Source organism: Stegodyphus dumicola, chromosome X1 (genome assembly GCF_044657685.1).
Source record: "Stegodyphus dumicola isolate Sdum_Otavi_A_Nest chromosome X1, ASM4465768v1".
Lineage (NCBI taxonomy): Eukaryota > Metazoa > Arthropoda > Arachnida > Araneae > Eresidae > Stegodyphus > Stegodyphus dumicola.
Window position 1 is genome coordinate 106,037,749 of NC_140780.1, and position 12,251 is coordinate 106,049,999.

The 12,251-nt window shown below is 30.4% G+C and overlaps 1 protein-coding gene across 5 annotated transcripts in view; it reads right to left on the minus strand.

Annotated features, from left to right (window-relative positions):
- Positions 1–12,251, minus strand: part of LOC118188463 (uncharacterized) — a 301,229-nt gene that overhangs the window by 157,569 nt on the left and 131,409 nt on the right. The window lies entirely within an intron of this gene.

The window sequence follows — 12,251 nt, forward strand, 5'->3', positions numbered from 1 at the left end:
AACAAAAAATATTTTTAAAATAACCATTCATTTATTTTTCTTAATTGTTAAAATACAGTAAGCATTTATAGTCATAAGAGATATCTTGCAAGACGTTATAAAATAACTGATTGCTGACTGATGAACTTGATAGCGAACATGGAATCTTACTGCTTCATTCCAATGTTAGATGGCTCAGCAGGGTAAAAGTACTTCAATGATTTGTAAAACTTCTTTCGCCAATAAAGCAGTTTTTGGAATCCGGAAATGAAAGTTATAAAGAATTGGACGATAGCAATTGTTTATCTGATCCGTATTTTCTCATGGATATAACAGCTAAACTGAACAGACTGAACGATGATCTCCAGTGAAAAGAAAAAAACCCTTTTTCAATTGACTGGGACTGTAACTGCTTTTCAGATAAAGTTAAATTTGTGGATAAATCAGATGATAGAAACAAATTTCACCCATTTTCAGAATTTATCAAGCCATGTTAATAACCACAAGCCAATTAAAACAGAGAAATATTCAGAAAACCTAAATGCACTGAAAAATAATTTTGAACTCCGCTTCTCTGATTTCCATAAAGTTCAACCAATATTATTATTCATCTCAAAACCATTTGCTGAAATTAATATTTCAGATGTATAGATTGGAAATATGTTTAACAAAAATGCTGATGTTTTGGAAATGTGCTTGCGATAGGCCAAAATGTGCTCGCGAGAGTCCAAAGGTTGGGCACCACTGGCCTAGTGGGCAGAGCTGTGTTTTGGTTGTTCTTTGATGCCCACAGAATGATCTTCCAGTACTGAATTTCTTAATGGCCAGATAGGAAATGGTGATTCCCAGGCAAAAATTAGTGAAGCAGTAATGAAAATCATTTAAGTGGAACTAGAAGGAAGAAGAGACTGGATTGCTCCAGAGCTCAAAAAAGAGTGATTGTTTGCTCCAGAACAATGCTAACCACATACATGGCATTGGCGGTATTGACTAAAGCTGATCAAAAGAGCCTTAGCATATCTTCTATACAACCCAGACTTAATATCATATGATTTCTAGACAGTTCTGATTCTGAAAAGAAAGTCATGTGAAAAGAAGTAATCTTTAGATGATGAAGTGAAAACCCCCACAAGACTAAGAAGGATGCCAGAAAATGATCCATTTCATGTGCCTGAATCATTCTTAAAATACTATAAAATATATATTTATGTGAAGTGCACTACTTTGAGAAAGGAGAAAATACAGGGAATATTAAAGTTATCTGTTTACAAATAAAAGAATCAATTTTGCTAATATTTCAATCAGTCTGCATAGTATGATGGTTAAGTTATATGTAATAAGAACAAATATGGGAAATATAAAATAGTAGCAGAAATATGCAAAGTAGAAAATAAGAAAAAAGAATTATGTTTTTGACTTCAAGAAAGTAACAGAAAAGCATTAAGTATATACAAAGAATCTTCTAGTGAAACCTATTAAATCATAAATTATTGCGAAAGTAATACAGTACAAAGTCTAAAATCAGGACGTCCATTATCCGGAATGATCTAAAATCCGAACCTCAAAGCCACAAACTTTTTTTTTTTTTTTTTTGGTATACTTTACGCATGCGCATTTCAGTTTTCCTTCCATAATAAAACGTGTGGCGATTTTCACTTAAAAATTCCAATTCTTAATTTCACTTAGGCACTAAATAAAATACATCATTATGAAAAAACAATCACGTAAGCATAAATTTGTGAGATTAAAATAAGTTGGCTACGCAGTTGTGTGTCTGCTTGGCATTACATCTCAAACCTAAACAATTCACCTATTTTATACCCTGACGCTGACCTGGAGAGTCATTATTTATTATATTTTGCTTTTAACACCATGTGTTTATCAATACATAACAGCTTCAGTAATAACTCATGCAGTGATGTCTAATTTTTTTTTATATTAAAAATTGAATAACAAGAGTAAGGCAACCTTTTTCTCGCTAGCATTATGCTTTGCGATGATTATAGATTTTTTAAATGCTCTAAGAAATGTTGACGAGGAAAAATTCAACAAAAATTTCTTTTCATATGCTAAAAATAGATTTCGTTAATGAAACTCATAGGCCAAAATATTACATCTAGTGATATTTTAATTAAGAATAACTGATATGTTATTCACCATAAACCCAGAAGCAGCGGCAGAATTTAGGGATGAGAAGTTTTTCATAATTTTGGGGTGCACTGGGATCCAAAGTTTAGGCGTTGTGAAAATTTGGAACTTAAGATCACGCTTTGTGGCAGAATTTAGAGACTGCACCAGGTGGTATCTAGAGCCGGCCCTAGATAAAGCCTTAAGTATATGTGAGAGTTTATTTATTCAGGACTCAGATTAGTTTTAAGCATGTGCAAGAAATAAACATAGGTATAGTGTAGGTAGTAATAGTAGGCATAGTAAATAACTAACACAATTCAAGCTTAACTCTTTGAAAACCGAAGTTTTCGGTAACCTGTACGCATAAAATACCGGACCACCCGAAAAGGTTTTCGAGAGTCAAAGTAATTTCCTCCCCTTCCCGTTCATTAACACACAAAGAAGAGTGAAGATTTCAAATGTCATCCTGTCTATTTCCTAACAAATAAAGATAAGAAACATGAATAAATCCTTTTAGGACTAGCAGTCTGCAATAAACTAATACAATGCATTTGGGGAAACCGCACTTGCTACTGCATACCTTAGGGGAGGGGAGGGGAGGAAAAAAAAACATCGGAGAATTTCGGCTGTTTTGGGTTGTTGTGGTCATTTAAACGAAAGGCCGTCTAGGGCGTTATGGTCTTCAATGAGTTAATTCAGTACGCAATAAGAGCAAGACAAAATTTAATGGAACAACTTGGCTTTCGTCGCCAATCTTGTGATACACAGCCAATAACGTATAACGGAGGCTAGTAAGCTAGGCTAAAATTATCTTAACTGATTCTAAGGCATTTCAATTAATGTAGCAGACTGCGCTGCTCCTCAATCTTCTAATTTGACCCAGCTTTTTATTTTTTGCAGACTGTTATTATTATAGCAATTTTATAAAAATTAAGCTTGAACTTTCGATTATATTGAAAAGAGTTTCCAGTTCTGCAGCTGCAAAAGGATCTACAAAGCAAAACCATGTTTCGATGCTCATTAAACAAAAAGTGGAATTGCTGCAAAAAATGGATAAAGGCATATATATCTGTCTCAAAATTATGCGAGAAGTATGGCATTGGAAAGTAAACTGCATATGACATAAGTAAAAGGAACTTTTTGAATTTTTTATGGAAGCAACTTAAACAACTTACATTGAATGAAATGTTTAATAAAGCAAACAAATAAATATTAAGCTTTTTTTGTAAATTTTGATACTCTTTAGAATATAATTGCTCTTTATTTCATAAATTACAATTTCATATTTTTAATTGTACAATTTCTGCATGCCATCTTACCAGGTTTAAATTGATGATCTATTATCTGGAAAACTCTCAAATCCGGAATTGCGAAGTCCCAACGAGTCCGGATTTCGGACTTTATACTGGAGTACTGAACAGCCACTACTGTTAATCAGTCAACAGTACCAGTCAGCAACAATTAACATTTATTATACCTAACATTATTACATTTATTATACCTTAATTCTATATATGGTACTTAAATGTCAGGCAATTCTTGAAGCTTTCAAATCATGTGAAGGTTCAAGAAAAGAAGAAAAGGTAATGATAAATAGGTTATAAGGTATTTTGCCCGCCTTCTTAGCATGCCTTCATAGTGTAGTGGTCAGCACACTTGAAGCGTATTCAAGAGGTCCGTGGTTCGAGTCCCGGCAAGGACATTGCTCATTTTTCATCTTTCCAGCTTCAGAAAATCCTTATGACTCTACAGTGGCACCCCAACTAAAATAGTGGTGGATGATAATTCTCTACCAGGATTTGGCAATTGGGGCCTCTAATCCCCAGTCTCCCTTCAAAAGGGAGAGTATATAAGATATTTCTCCTGCCTTCTTAGCATACCTTCGTAGTGTAGTGGTCAGCGTGCTCGACACGTATTCTAGAGGTCCGTAGTTCGAGTCCTGGCGAGGGCATTGCTCATTTTTTATATCTCCTTCTTCAAAATAGCCTAATGTCTCTTCAAGGTTTAAAAAGAATTGTGCTAATTTTCAATGCAACTAGCAAGTTTTCCTTTTCCTATTTAATTTTAACTTCATAGCCATAAAAATATAACTAATAATTTAAACTTTTATTACTAATTTGAATCAAAATTTTAAAAATGCATATTTACAGTTAAATAATTTTAAAAATAAGTTAAATACAGAAAATTATAAGATTTACCAGTCATAGAAAGAAGATTTTTAAAGGAGGTCCACCAAACAAAAATTAACTTTTATACATTGCATTATTTAAGGACAGATGACAAAGAAATGTATCATATAGTACATGCACATTGATGCAAAACATGAATTCCATAAACATTAATATAATTCCCCTGTTCTGCTAAGAAGCAAATCCAGGGTAATTTACTCACATTCAGATTTTTCTATCAAGTTACTATCTGGCCAACATTAATTATACTAAAAATATAAATTATAGCTTCTAACATGACTCAATACAAACACTTTAATTAATAACATGTCATAAACTATAAGATTGCATCATTACTGCAGCAAACAACAATAAATGTAACAGGAGGGAAAAGAAAATATAGTAAGTACTCTATTGTTCTATTGTTATAAAGCTGCTTCACAAACATCAGTTTTGGATATTATGTGAATATTTAATTAAATCATATGTAAACAATATAGTACTGGAATAATGTTTCAGTTACAAAACTGTGATTTTGCAAACATCAGAGATTTTCCTGATAAATAATCTAAAAACAAAGGGTCTTGCAATCTATATGAGAGGTGTGGTAAAACTACAGAGTTCTTCAGACTTCATTAAAAGTGACTTTCATGGTAAAGAGCAATGGTTTAAATTTTTAACATAATTATAATTTTAAATACTAAACTATAGCATTCTTTTAACAGTCAATACTTTAATATTTAAAAATGTAATATGTGTGCAATCATTTCAAAGCAATTTCAAAATGTGAACTTTGCACTGCTGTCAATCTAACAAGTAAGAAATGCAATTAATGCCATTGTAAAGCTATATTCAGAGTGAACATAGATTGTCAGTGTAATAAGAAAAACAAATAAAATTGAAATGCCTTGCATCAGCAATGTACATTAAGTCTTCCTAAATAACATACTACATCAGAAAAATGAGATATTCCTGACAATTTAACTTGTATAATAACGAATTAAAAGTGATTTAAGAAATGATCTGCATAAGTAAGTCTTTATGTTGCCTAAAAAACTGAAGTATAACTTTTTATGAAAAAATTCAGGTATGTTAACAGTCCACATCAAAACGATTTCTAAAATTATATTTCTATTTCTCTGCTGCTATTCAAATATATATTTTATTTGTTTCAGAGAATAAATTAAGGGTTAAGAGTAAAATACAGCTGGCTCTTTTTTTCAAATATCTGCCTCATTCAAATAAAAAGCTTTTTTGTACTATCATAAAGATTACCACATATTTAACACCAAAGGTGCTATTTGTCTTGAACCTCACTTTTTTATCTGTACCACTATTTAAATTGTTGCCACCAAATGTTATCACCATGCATTATTTTTAAAGAAATTAAATAATATAGAATATGCATGTATGTATATTCCTCCCACTGCGAAAAAACGACACACCTAGAGCCATCAAATTTTTAATATATATAGCCCTCCACATGAGCTTGAATTTTGAATTTGTTTTTTATTTATTTGTGCAAAATATGAAATAAATAAAGAATCAAATTTGTTTTTATTTCATATTTTGCACAAATTTAATGAATACACTCAGTGATTTGATAGCAAATAGTGGCAACACTGTTCGAAACAAAACATTTTTATCTCCAGTGCTCCAGACTGCTGCCAATCTGCAAAATGTAAGATATCTTTCAATTTTAATCAACAAACTTGGCTATTTGAAAGCAAATATCGCCACTGCTGGAAATACTTTCCATGTTACCATTTAGTAAAATTTAAGATACTGAATTTTTGAATTTAATCAGGAAGTAACAAACTAAGCAATTTAAAAGCAAAAGACACAGTTCTTAGGAACATTTTTTCTACCTTTAAATATGACTAATTTACATAAAAATGCATTAAAATCATAAGATGTGTAATTAGAAATATTAAATAGCTTTATGAAATTACATTAGTTGGAATTTATAAAATCACTATATGCTATTTCTTTTTATAACAATTTCAGGCAGCTAATTTTTAAAGAAATAATGTATTGAATATAACAAAAAAGTATGGAAATAAACTTTATCGGGAAATCTAAAGATATGCTGTTTTTAGATATTTTGTAATTTTGCTCTTGAATTTTACGCAGCATAAGTATGAAGAGACTGACATTTAAAAAATAAAGTTAAAAACACAAAAGTTCATAATAAAATGACAAAAAAAAATTGTGTAACTTATCTTACTCTAAAAATTGAACATTGATATGATATACTGAAAAAATAATAAAAGAAACAGAAAAATGAATGCCAACATTTAACACTGCACTGGAAATTATAAACATATGCTGCTTCGATTTTTTTTAAATTTTGAAGCTATGTTGAAGTATGCAGATAATTATGCTTAATAGCAAATCTAAAAAGACAGAAAAAAGAAGTTATGTTAGCAGGAGTGAGTCCAAGAGCAGAATGGTAAACTATAAGCTCATAAAAGCTACGAAAGTATAAAAAAAAACCTTAACAAACACTCTGATGCTCCATTAAAATCTGAATCCTATCAGATTTTCATTCTTTCTTTTAAACTCAAATTTAGTCTGGTTACTGATAATTATAATCAGAAAAAAATGCTTAATTTTCTGTCTGCAGAAATAATCACTGTATCAGTTACATACCCGATTGCAGAGCAAAACCAGCTAGATATATTTATTTAGATTAATAAACAAATAAATTAATTTAAAAATACAAAATTCTTTTTTATTTATATGAAATGTTTTTTCTACTTGAAACTGCTATTCAGTCAGAACTTTATTTAATGAAGTTGCAGAATCCCACGAAAAACTTTGAAAAATGGAGGTTATGATACACACATGATTAAAGATAGAAATCTTTTAAATTGTAACTGTGAAATAACAGTAAAGTGAAACATAAATGCAAAATTACATACATTAATGTATCCATTTCATGAAAGTTATGAATAAAAATTACATAAATTCATTTAAACAAATAAGCCCCTTGACAGAAAAGTGGTTAATGACTCTGACTTCTGTGCCAAAGGACCCAGTTTCGAATCTTGGAGAAGACATCGATGTAATTTTTCCATCCCCTAACAGCAGGCAATGGTGGCCCACCTATTAGGTACCTCCATAATAATAAAGAGACTACCACTTCTGGTCTTGGTAATGGTTAATGCCTATTAACGGGTAGAGGGCCCTATTGGAGGGGGAGAATAAAAAAAGTAATTGGTTACTTTAGTTTGGATTTATTGTCGGGAACAATATTTCATGTCATAACGTCTCACATCTTTGTTATGCATGAAAAACTTCTTCTGATACATTTTCTTCAGATAGAAAACCATGTTGTAAAGTATCAAATGCATTTAATATATATTCTGGAGAAGAGTTTGTTCATTCTTTGTCATTAACAGTTTCATCATCATCTTTCTGGCTGTTATTTTTTATTCTTTCTAGAATGTTCTCATCAGCAGAAATTACTGATGTCACAGTATTTTTATCTATAAATAAACAGTCTTGTAATTTATCATTATTCTTTAATTGTCACTTATTTTTGAACTGCAACCACATATTATTCAATTCTTCATCTTGGCCATCATCACCATTAACAAATAACAAAGTAATAAGCAACAAAAAAAGATTTGGCTCAGGCCTAAGTGTTCATATGAAGCAATTACAGATAGCAGAGTCAATTAAGAAATTCAAATCAGCAGCAGGAAGCTGTCACAGAGTAACCAGCCAGCAAAAGCTGCCAAAAGCTTTCTTTCCAGAATCAAGAACTCTGCATTATATATATTAACTAATTTTACAATCTGATTGGAGTTGACAAAGTAGAAGTGAATGTACATGAAAAATAATAAAATAACTGATTGATTAACACAAAACCATACAAGATGACGTTAGAGGCATCATAATAGCTTGTGCATATTAATAACAGAAATACACATCCAAAACTCAAAATATGCAGATTCATTGTACTAAATATTAAAATTTTCCTTGAGCTACAACTGAATGATTTAGTATAGATAAGAAGAGTTGTCATAAATAACAAGAATTCTGAAAAATGTAAAAGGTATGCACAATAAATAGATTTAGTAATTTCTACAGATATTATTTTTTTTTGGCAGAGTTCACTTGCATGTAATACGGAAGCTTGTCACTTAGAAATCTATTTCATGACTATTTTCCCAATCAGTTAGTGTGTTAAATACCGAGCATCAAAATCAGAGCATAATGCTATTGCATTTCATACATTCTTTCCCTGTAGTTTCATTCCTGAAACTAGTTAGAGCTCATTACAGTAGCGTTTGTAATCACTAAAACTCTACAATTCATTTATAAAAATGAAAATAATAAATGACCATTAAGCTGGTACAAAATTTAAAGACAGCAGGTGATCTGTAGTTTGCACATTCAGACTTCATTCATAAGCTTATAAAACTACCATATATTTCCGCATAGAAGATAATAAATGTTTTAAGTTTTCCTAAAGCTAAACTAATGGGATTAGCTTATACTACTCTATTTGTATAGAAATGTAGCTGATGGAGAGGTAGCAAGTGTTACCAAATTACACACATAATACTCCTAACATATTTCAGAACTGATACAGCTTTGCTGCTTATTAAAAAATTATTTTAGTATTATATATATGTGCGCGTGTGGTAAGAAATATGACAGTTTTGCTCAAGATTAATATAAAATTATGTTTTGCTGTTTAGCAACATCATGCACTGAGTCAAAGTTTGGAGTTACATTTATATAAATTTGCTGACTGCTCGCACATTTCATGCTCTTTCTATGGCCTTAATGCATTGTTTACAAGTTTTATATAATAAAATGTCAGATTCGATCAGTCAGTTTATTTTAACAAAAATCAAATATAGTAGTAATATATAGTAAATATATAGTACTCCAAAACTATAATAAGTTATAGTAGTGAGAGATGAGTTTTCACTGACTGGATTTTGTTTCCAAATAGCAATGAGCAACAAGTAATATTAAGCATACTAAAATTTGAAATGCATATTTTTTTAAAAACTTTTCTGTCTCTGACAAGCCCTTTTAATAGCATGTATTTTTTTAGCACTGAAATAAAAACTCATGCAATGTAGAGTTAAAGCATTTTGTGAAAATTTCAGCATTTGACAAAGATTGAACATGTTGATGTTAAAAGGGGGAAAGGTGGTATTTTCCAAAGTGCCTGATTTGGATACTGATTGGAAAGGTAAAGAATTAGACAAATACATTTAAGGGCAGTTAACTTATAAGATTTGAGTGAGCTAAAAATTTGGAAGAGGAAGATGTATAGGAAAGGGCAGAAGAAACTAAAGAACATTTTTCACCACTGCTGCACCCTTACCCCCCCCATACACACACTTATGCTGATTCATATAACAAAAGGGTGAAGCGTTTTACACCTTTGTCTGCCATACAATTAACATATGCTCCTCTGCCATTTTGGGAAATGAACTTAAAATTTTGAAAGATATTGTTTTTCCTTTGGGTATCATTTTATCATCATTGCTATGGCATATAAGAAACTTTCCAGAGCTTGATCAAAATCAATATTAAAGTCTCCCCACATCTGACTGAATATGTTCAATAATGTCCAATAGTATACATCTAAAACTACTACATAAGAATACATAATCATGAGTCTCCATAAACATTTTTCCAAAATTTTAGACAAAATTTACTCTTAAATTGTTTGGAAAATTCATCCATCTTGAAAATCACAGGACATGTGTAATAAACCTAAACAAAGCCATGCATAGCATAAAAGATTTGGCAAATAAGATGTTTATTCTTACCTTTATTGCTATACATTGTTACCATACAGGTGTGAAGTTGCATTACCAAATAATTATAAAAGGTTTGGAAATTTTTTAAGCATTGCATTTTTAGCCAGTTTTTTTGCATCTAATGTGCTGGCAAGTTTCAATTACATACCAGATATGTGAGGTAATACAGATTACAATCTTGGTATTTGTACATGAAATCTGTTAAGTTAAAATTCATGATTATGTAACTTTTAATAGTGCAATGTGAGCCACTTATTTAAAAGTAAATAATAAATTTCATTACTTACTAATACATGATTTATTAGACAAAACATTTTCACACAAACTTTTTTCACTATTTGCATACAAAGACAGGAAAATTTTTAAATACAGCTAAATAAAAAGCACTAATATATTTGTTTAAATGTAGATGAAATAAAGCTGTGTAGGTTCCTTAATTCTGTAATATTAAAGTATTCAATAGCATGAATGTATAATTTCTCTTAATTTTTACATCCATACAACTGATTGCTTTAAATGCAGAATATGAAACAAATTCAATGTTGGATATCTTCAATAATATAATTATAAAAATGAGTGAGTAGCTGAACTACAAAGTGTGACTTCAATTAATACTGAGACGTTTTTGACCCTGGATACAGTAAAAGCTTGATTATTCAGATAGCTTAAGAAATATCAAATGCCAGAAACATGATAATTCAGATGTTTATGAATATAACGAAAATGTAGTTTACGATAAAAAAGCTAAATGAAAGAAAGAAGGAATTTTGAAGCTAAAAATTATGAAAAAATAAGTCTTCTAATTTGTTATTAACTTGAATATCACAAAGTGTACGTTTAGTATGTAAAATTTCAGCAGTGCATTTCAGACATAAAGTAAAATATCTTATCTGATTATGAAAGTTTCTTATATAAATATAAGAAAATTGGCTCGAAATGTATTGAATAGACCTCAGAAGTACTTTCATTTTATACCTTTTCTAAAATAAATATAATGCTTAGGTTTGATATATTAACACTACTTTGATACAGTTGATATTCAACTGAATAAATTACAAAATTCTTTTCATTTCAGTGTTTCTTACAATTTTTACAAAACAATTTTCGTTTTCAGATAAATTTCTGGAATATGATAGAAAGGTTTAGAAAACAAATACCGGCTTGTAGTTAGCGCATTTCTTTTCTAACTGCTACTCAATTTATTTATTTCAAGAGTCAATGGCTCACGCCAGGAGGATTCTGTTGACTGTAACTAAGAATGAATTTTGGGCAACTGCTGACTATAATAATTACATTCATTTTTATTTGTGAAATTATTCAATTGCCTTTGTTTTTCATATTTACTCTTCATTTAAAGCTTAGTGATACATGCAGCTTTGTGAAAAAGGATGGTACATATCATTAAGATTGCCAATCTTATGTCTAGTTAGATTTTAAGCTAACATTTATGTTTGGCACCATATGTTGCCTGGTACTTAAAAAGTACCTTTAAAAGATAATATTTTGCCTGAAGTTAAGAACTTATCAAAAATCTATAGAAGAAAATGAATAGAACCAGAGATGGCTTGAAACGTACAAAATCGATCTTTATGAGGAATAAGGAAAATAACAAACATTCAGTTATATATGCTGGTAAAAAGCAGAGAACCCCCATCCACTCCACTATAAGATACTCAAATTTTGATGAGACAGTCTGCAAGCTTGAAAACTTGTCATATTCTGATGATCATAACACATATTTTGGCATTTCTTTTTCTGAAGGAAATAGTACTAGAAGTAGTTTTAATGTACAGAATCTTTAAAAAGGTAGCTGTTGAGAAAAGACCTTGTGCAATATTTTGTAGGTTAATTACACTGACAGGAAAAATTAAAGGAACAGCTATAAAAAGATATTTTCTATTATTAAGTGAAGTCCAATGAAAGGTAGTTGGTGGCAGCTCAAAGCCAATGTTATCACATATTCCAAGTTACACAGAAATATATAACTTTTTGCCCCTGTCCATTTGACATGTTTGGAAAGGAGTGGAAGAGGGCACTTTAGATACTAATTTCAAGCATCGACTGAACAGCTGTATAAAATTTTCATATGTGGAAGGTGAAACATGTCATCAAGGATGTAAGGTTTTATGCTAATCAATTCATTATCTTATTTTTATCATTACTGTCTTTTCTACTTTCA